The sequence below is a fragment of the Panthera pardus genome, unplaced genomic scaffold (genome assembly GCF_024362965.1).
Source record: "Panthera pardus isolate Hobbes unplaced genomic scaffold, ASM2436296v1 HiC_scaffold_17, whole genome shotgun sequence".
Lineage (NCBI taxonomy): Eukaryota > Metazoa > Chordata > Mammalia > Carnivora > Felidae > Panthera > Panthera pardus.
The window spans coordinates 32,808,749-32,817,470 of NW_026526732.1; the positions used below are offsets into that span (position 1 = coordinate 32,808,749).

At 37.2% G+C, this 8,722-nt stretch overlaps 1 non-coding gene across 1 annotated transcript; it reads left to right on the forward strand.

Annotated features, from left to right (window-relative positions):
* Nucleotides 1-7,640: 7,640 nt before the first annotated feature.
* On the forward strand, nt 7,641-7,747 carry LOC128777952 (U6 spliceosomal RNA). Its single transcript, XR_008423242.1, has one exon. It is a non-coding gene; the product is annotated as a U6 spliceosomal RNA (small nuclear RNA).
* Nucleotides 7,748-8,722: the final 975 nt, after the last annotated feature.

The window sequence follows — 8,722 nt, forward strand, 5'->3', positions numbered from 1 at the left end:
TGCTGTGCTTTCGCTTTTCACAATGTATTGTACTATTAATTTCACTTTTAAGAGCAACAAGCTTTCTTCCTGCCAGGCAAAAGGGGCCAGACAAATGTACAAAAACATACAATACAATGAGTAACGTGATCAGAATGGTAAAAACAACGCATTATGGTCACTCAAAATAGGCTGTGGAAATGAGGAAAGATTATCTTCTCATGGGAGTTAGTATTTGATCTGGGTTTTGAAAGATGGGAGGTGGTTCAGTATGAGAGCTCAGCTAGATTACAGATTACATAAAGGGAGTTGTCAGGCAATGTAGTGACTAATCTTAAATGCCAGGCTAAGAGTTCATTTTAGATTTTATTCACCAAGGAACAGGGAGTGAGCAAAAGTATTTGAACAGGGAGTAAAATATATGTATACGTGTCTACATACATGCATGTGTATGCGTGCGTGTGTGTAAAAGTGCAACACTACATTACTCCAAAATACTTTTTTCCTTCCTGGTCAGTAATTTACATTCTAGGAGATAATGGTCTGGCTGCAGAGGACAAGCTAGAGGAGCTGGAGGTACATAGGAGGCTCTCTGAGGTCAGGCACTATGTCATAGTGTGTGGTAGGCCTCAAATGGGAGGAGGCTGAGTGACAACTTGGACACTGTAACTCCTGGAAGAGAATAAGCCTCAGGAGACCTTTGGATACACTCAGAACAGGCTGGACGAAACCTTTGGAGCCTGCCTGCTCAGGTCCCACGAGAAATGCCTGATTTCTTTGGGAGCATCTGCACAGGAAGCATTGTAGCAGAAGATTAAAATGCTACCTGCTCTAGACACTGGCAGAGAGCTCCTGCTTAGATCTGGAGGGATGAGGAAACAGAAAGGTCTCCTGTCTTCATCTTAAGAGTCAGATGATTTGGGGTGCCTGGGAGGCTCAGTTGATTGAGCATCCAACTCTTGATTCCGGCTCAGGTCATGATCTCAGCATTCATGAGATCAAGCCGGATGAATCTTTTTCTACTGCTTGGTGTACTAGTTTCCTAGGACTGCTGTAACAAACTAGGTGAGTTAACACAACAGAAGTTTATTCTCTCAAAGTTCTGGAGGCTAGAATTCCAAAATTAAAGTATTGGCTGTACCACACTCTTTTGAAGGCTTTGGGGAAATAATCCTTCCTAAGCACTTCTAACTTCTGCCGATTGCTGGCAATCCTTGGTGTTCTTTGGCTTATGATACGTCACTCCAATCTTTGCCTCTGCCTTTACATGGCCTTCTCTCCTGTGTGTGTGCTGTGTGTGTGTGTGTGTGTGTGTGTGTGTGTGTACAAATGCCCCTCTTCCTATATAGATACCAGCCATTAGATTACGGCCCACACTAATCTACTATGACTCCATCTTAACTTGATTATACCTGTAAAGGCTCTATTACCAAATATAGTCATATTCACAGGTTCCAGAGATTGCGACTTCAACATATCTTTTTGGGAAACACAATTCAACCCATAATAGTTGGCTTATTGATTCCTGAAGAGAATAATGGCTGTCTCTGATCTAGTGACCTAATATCTTAACTGAGGATTTACAGAGCCATGAGCATTCAGGATTCCAGGAGGTGGGGACACAAAACTCCACAACTGCCTGGAAAAAAAATCAGCCTGAACCTCCCAACACTTCTGACCTCCCCATGATAAACTGTCCAAGAGTCAAGCCTCAAAAAGGAGGAAAGCTATAATTAGAAGTGAAATTCACCTTAAGTGATGAAATTCAGGGCAAGCCCATCCTGTTTTATAGCTCTGTTTACCTCAATCCTCCTCCCCCTCACCCCCGACCAGGAGGTACACCCCCTGGCCATTTCTCATTGCTCAGACTCAGCTGGAAAGTTCTCAAAAGCTTATGCAAGTACACAGGTGGGAGAGCTCTGGAGAACGCATGATATTAATGCTTACCTGCAAGAGTGGATGTTGTTAAGCTATTTGTTCTGAACTAGCCAAAAGAAATGCACTAGAAGGGACTGTTAGGACCAGTACTGACCTGCACATAAATAGAAATGTTGCTGATTTCTACTTTATGCTTTCATTCAATACAAAATCTTAAAAAGAACAACAAAAACTCTACATTTTTCTCTAAACTAAAAAAAGCCAGTGAAATTTTACTATTGGTTTTTAATTGCCAGCTCAGAATCAAAATCTTAACATGTTAGAGATTCAACATATGGGTGAGAGTATTACAGGAATAGATTTTAACTCTATCCTTAGGATGTGCTTATATTTCCACTGATTACTAATGACAGCTGATGGGATTTATCACAACTGTAATAAATCCTTTGTTTAGTAACTCGTAAAAGTTATTTGTTTCAAGGCTTCTTACCTTACTAAGTGCTAACTATCATAAATATTGGGTCTCTACCTATTTCACTTGTTTCTATGTTCCCAGTATGGTTCTCATTAGAAGTTAAACAAATATTTGGGAAATGATTATAGGCCAAAAGGGCTACCTTCACAGGGAAATGGAAAAGAAGCCCCAATAAGTCATTCTACAATTATGGACTTTGTCATTACATGGATGATACAGGACTACTGAGCTGGGAAATTGTTGACTTTAAAGACAGTCAAAGAGTTGACTTCATCTTTATCTCATATAAAATTATGGCACGAAGTCCAATGTCCAGCACCAATTTAGAACAAAAACTTGCTCATATTTTGAATTCAAATCCAAACTTTTTTAAAAAAAGTGATAAACTCTGGGGCACCTGGGTGGCTCAGTCGTTTGAGCATCCAACTTCAGCTCAGGTCATGATCTCACGGTTCGTGAGTTCGAGCCCCACGTCAGGCTCTGTGCAGACAGCTTGGAGCCTGGAGCCTGATTCGGATTCTGTGTCTCCCTCTCTCTCTCTCTGCTCCTCCCCAGCTTGCACTCTGTCTCTCCCTCTCTCAAAAATAAATAAACATTTAATTTTTTTAAGGTGATAAAATCTATATTCATGTGAGTTTACAGAAAGTTCTCAATTGATACACTAATTAGAAATATCACAAATTAGAAACCAGAAAAGACCCAAATAGCCAAAGCAATCTTGAAAAAGAAAACCAAAGCAGGAGGCATCACAATCCCAGACTTCAAGCTATACTACAAAGCTGTAATCATCAAGACAGTATGGTACTAGCATGAGAACAGACACTCAGATCAATGGAACAGAATAGAGAACCCACAAATGGACACACAAACACATGGCCACCTAATCTTTGACAAAGCAGGAAAGAATATCCAATGGAATAAAGACAGTCTCTTCAGCAAGTGGTGCTGGGAAAACTGGACAGCGACATGCAAAAGAATGAACCTGGACCACTTTCTTACACCATACACAAAAAGAAACTCAAAGTGGATGAAAGACCTAAATGTAAGACAGGAAGCCATCAAAATCCTCCAGGAGAAAGCAGGCAGAAACCTCTTTGATCTTGGCCACAGCAACTTCTTACTCAACATGTCTCCAAAGGCAAGGGAAACAAAAGCAAAAATGAACTACTGAGACCTTATCAAAATAAAAAGCTTATGCACAGCAAAGGAAACAATCAGCAAAACTAAAAGGTAACCGAGAGAATGAGAGAAGATATTTGCAAACAACATATCAGATAAAGGGTTAGTATCCAAAATCTATAAAGAACTTATCAAATTCAACAACCAAAAAACAAATAATCCAGTGAAGAAATGGGCAAAAGACATGAAAAGACACTTCTCCAAAGAAGACATCCAGATGGCCAACCGACACATGAAAAAATGCTCAACATCACTCATCATCAAGGAAATACAAATCAAAACCACAATGAGATATCACCTCACACCTGTCAGAATGGCTAACATGAACAACTTAGGCAACAACAGATGTTGGCAAGGATGCAGAGAAAGAGGATCTCTTTAGCATTGTTGGTGGGAATGCAAGCTGGTGTGGCCACTCTGGAAAACAGTATGGAGGTTCCTCAAGCAACTAAAAATAGAACTACCCTACGACACAGCAATTTCACAGTTAGGCATTTATCCAAGGGATTCAGATGTGCTGTTTCGAAGGGACACATGCACCCCCATGTTTATAGCAGCACTGTCAACAATAGCCAAAGTATGGAAAGAGACCAAATGTCCATCAATGGATGAATGGATAAAGAAGATGTGGTATATACATACAATGGAGTATTAGTCGGCAATCAAAAAGAATGAAATCTTGCCATTTGCAACTATGTGGATGGAACTGGAGGGTATTATGCTAAGTGAAATTAGTCAGAGAAAGACAAAAATCATATGACTTCACTCATATGAGGACTTTAAGAGACAAAACAGATGAACATAAGGGAAGGGAAACAAAAATAATATCAAAACAGGGAGGGGGACAAAACAGAAGAGACTCATAAATATGGAGAACAAACTAAGGGTTACTGGAGGGGTTATGGGAGGGGGGATGGGCTAAATGGGTAAGGGGCACTAAGGAATCTACTCCTGAAATCATTGCTGCACTATATGCTAACTAATTTGGATGTAAATTTAAAAAAATAAAAAATAAAATTAAAAAAAGAAAATGTATATGCTGATAAAAAAAGAAATATCACAAATTAATCCACTCTACTATAGCCCATCATTTGAATACTGTTAAGAATTAGCATGATTTTATTTTTAGTTTTGTATTTTATTTTACCTGTACTTGCTATTCCTCCCCTTAAAATAGATTACCATGTCTTCTAGTTCAGGGGTCTACAGCCAACATGGACATACTAATTTTTCATAGCTTTATTCATTAAAACTAGTGACTATTTGTGCTTTCACTGTACAATTCTTTTAACTTCCCTGTATGTTTAAGATTTTTCATAAAAATATTTTGAGAAAAACTGAATTAGAAAAGAAGTAGGTATGGGTCACTTATTGTCACTGAATAGATAGCAGGTACTTACTTAAAAATTTTATATGTTAATGAAATTTCTAGATATGTACTTTTAAACTCTTACTTTCACATTTATCAGCACACTCTACCACTTAATAGCTCTGTAATCCCTGGGCAAATAATTTCTCTGAGTGTCTTCTGTAACACAAGAATATGCCACACGTCCAAAGGTAGTGGGTTGGGTCAAATGACACCTTGGTACAATTTGAAGTAATTTCCTGATTAATGTTAATAGACAGAAGTGGACTATACAACTCCAACTGCCTTAATTTGTTAACAGATATAAGCTTGTGTGCACGTGTGTGTGTGTGTGTGTGTGTGTGTGTGTGTGTGTTGACCTACAGGAAATTGCTATTTTTATACTCAGAAATTGTCAAATATCAGAAGTTTTCTATGGTCCAGTCTAATACATGCTGATATTTATAATACAACTTCTACCAGATATTCTATTTATTCAACGTGCACTTACTGGGCACATACTTTATGTCAGCCACGAGCCTCCTTGTACATCAGATACAAAGAGGAAGAGTCCCCACACTAGAGAAGCATATAGTACAGTCTCGTTTTCCCAAGGTCTGTGATCTAACATCACTGTTAGTGATGCTTATCACATGCCATAGAAACACAGAGGACAGACCACTGCATCATTGAAGAAGACTTCACTGAAGACATAATAGAAGTCTCCCAGAAAAGTGAAAGAAAGGTAAGGACACTCAGGGACCACTGTGAGATGGCATGTAGGTATGAAAGGATTTGTCTTGTGAGGGAATAGTGAGAAGCTCAGTGTAATAGAAGCCTGTAAGGCGGATGTATGAGGGATCTGAGGCAGGAGGTGAAGATTGGATCATAGTGTAAAGGTCATGCTAAGGACCTTTTATCTTATTTACAATGTCATTATCAGCTTTGATTTTGAAAAATATTAATTTTAGATAGACAATGTGGATGATACACTACAATTGGGAGAAGCAAGTCTCTAGGTGACAAGACAGAAAGCTGTTGCAAATGAAAGCCAGTAGGAGGGTGGAAAAGAGAGGCTCGATTCACAGAGATTTCTGGCAACAGAACTGACAAGATTTGGTAACAATACCAAATATATCTTTAATCAAATTTGGGAATTTCCTCAAATCTTTTTTCTGCATTGTTTTCTCTAGATCTCTTTTCAGACTCCACTCATATTCATGTTAGACCTGATATTGTCCTACAAGTGACAGTTCATCTTCATTCATTTTTATTTTAAATATTTTTCCTCTTTGTTATTTAGATTGAAGAATTGCTATTATCTATCTTCAAGTTCATTGGTTCTTTCCGCCATCTTCAGTTTGCTCTTAAACCCATCCAGTAGGGTTTCTTTTTCCTTTCAGATATTGTCTTTTTTAGTTCTATATTTCCCATTTGGTTCTTTTTTAGAGTTTCTATTTCTCTGTTGAAATTTTCACTACTGACTTATTGTGATCATATTTTTCTTTACATTTTTATATAGTTGTAACAGCTGCTTTAAAATCCGATCTGCTAATTCCAATTTCTCCGAGTAATTCTCTATTGGTGACCTTTGCTCTTCAGTATGGGTATCACTTCCCTGTTTTCCTCATGTATTTAGTCATTTCATTTTGCAACAGGAGTCTTGTAGAGAATATGTTACATTTCTGGAGCATACTGATGTGATGTTTTGCTTGTTTTAGCAGGAAGATACCTTGGCAACTTAAACTCCAAATTCTGTTTGCCCTGCAGTGGTCAGCAGCTGAACTCTCTGTTCAATCCTTTCGATCTTAGATGGCTGTTCCCTACCACACATGCATACCTCAGAGGTCAACCAGATATTGGACAGAGCCAACATGCAGAATGTGGGCTCTCCTGTGTCTCTCTCCTTTCTGGGATTTTCACCCTCACTCTCCAGTTGCTACAGTAACCCTGAATACAGTGCAGACTCGAGCTGCCTTCAGGTGACAAGCATTAAATATGGGAAGTTCACCAAACACTATTCTCTGTTTCCAAGTACCAATGCTTCTTCAGTTTCTGCCTACCTTTTTCTGTCCTCCAGCAGCTTGAGAGAGTTGGAAAAAAATATATACTCACACACACACACGTGTGTGTATGCCCCTGTATGTGTGTATAAAGTTATATGTATATTGTGTGGGTATGTATATAATTGTTATCACTGGAATGTTGATCTGATCTGAGCTACTCTGCCTTTACCAAGAGAACCCTTACCTAATATAAGATTAGATGTATTCTCTGTTTAGAAAGTACCTAGGGGAAAAAATCAGTAAGTAAGAAAGTCCTCAAATGAAAACTGAAATATATTAAGAAGAATAACCCAAAAGAAAAATGAGCAAAAGAATGAACAAACATTTTACAGAGGGGGAAACACAAATGGTCAATAAACATATAAAAAGTGATCAACTCTAGCAATAGTCAAGTAGCTTCAAATTAAGATAACAATATTATATCTATTTTTAACAAAAATTAAGACGACTAACAAAACCAACATGTGGATCGATGGGAATGTGTATACAGTGCTAATGGGAAGATAAAATTGTACCCCAGCAAATAACTTGATACTCTTGAAAAGTTAATCATTTGCTATTCCATTCCAAGATATACACAATATACATACAACCTCAAAAATCTCTTTGTGCATCAGGAGTACTAGAATGTTCAGGGAAGCATGTTTCACAGTAACATAAAAAAAAAAACCCCAGGGAAACCAAATGTCCACTTACAAAAGAGTAGACAAATTTTGTGCTTGCTTCAGCAGCACACATACTAAAATTGGAACGATACAGAGAAGATTAGCATGGACCCTGTGCAAGGATGACACACAAATTTGTGAAGCGTTCCATATTTTAAAAAAAAGACTAGACAAATTTTGATACATTCTCAAAGTTCATATTACACAGCAATGAAAAGAATGACCTATCACCAGACAATAATATGTATTATCTTAGAAACCGTACCAAGTAGAAAAAGACTAGATATATACATTATGAAATCATTTTTATAAAGTTCAAAAAAAGGAACTAAATAATATTTCAATTCACATGGCTACACAGAAAAGTTAATTTTTTAAAGAGTGATTAATGAAAAATTCAGCATAGAGGTCATCACTGGGCAAGAAACAGGACATGAATAAATAAAGAATAAAAAGGTATTGGTATTTTTCTCATTCTTAAGGAGGGGATGGGTTCACAGGCATTCCTTTGAAAATATGCTTCATAAATTATTCATATTTACATATAATCTTTTGTATGCATAAAGTAAAATATTAAAATGTAGAAGGGGCTGAAAATGAAGAAAGCTTGGAAAAGGATGAATAAAAGCTTAGTAGCAGGAAGGATATCTTGTTGTCATGTTTTTAGCTGAGTAAATACTAGTTAGCTAAATATATTTTTTGTAAATCTCAACTTAGACATTTAAATAATTAGGTAATCAGATGTCTTTTAAAATTAACATATTTTTTGGAGTAGCAAGGCTTTCAAAAGTCATATTTGTGTCAAAAAAAAATGACATTCTGAGTATTCCAACATAGTAATTGTATAAAACATACCTTTTTTTTGGTGAACTGATTTTGACTTCAACTTTCTATACACATGTCCTGGTGCTTGTAAATACACTTAGTACTAAGCTTGTTATTTAGATTGGTCCTCCCCTTTAGTCTGCAACTAGTTTGATAGCATATACTAAGCAACTATTGTTATTGAGGCAGAGAATATTAAAATTCATCATTCCCAAATGAGGTTTCTGAGATAAGTTCTCTCCTACCCCAAAATCTTGTCTAAACTAATATGTGCTTTTTCTTTTCAAGATGTGGGTCATTTTGAAAG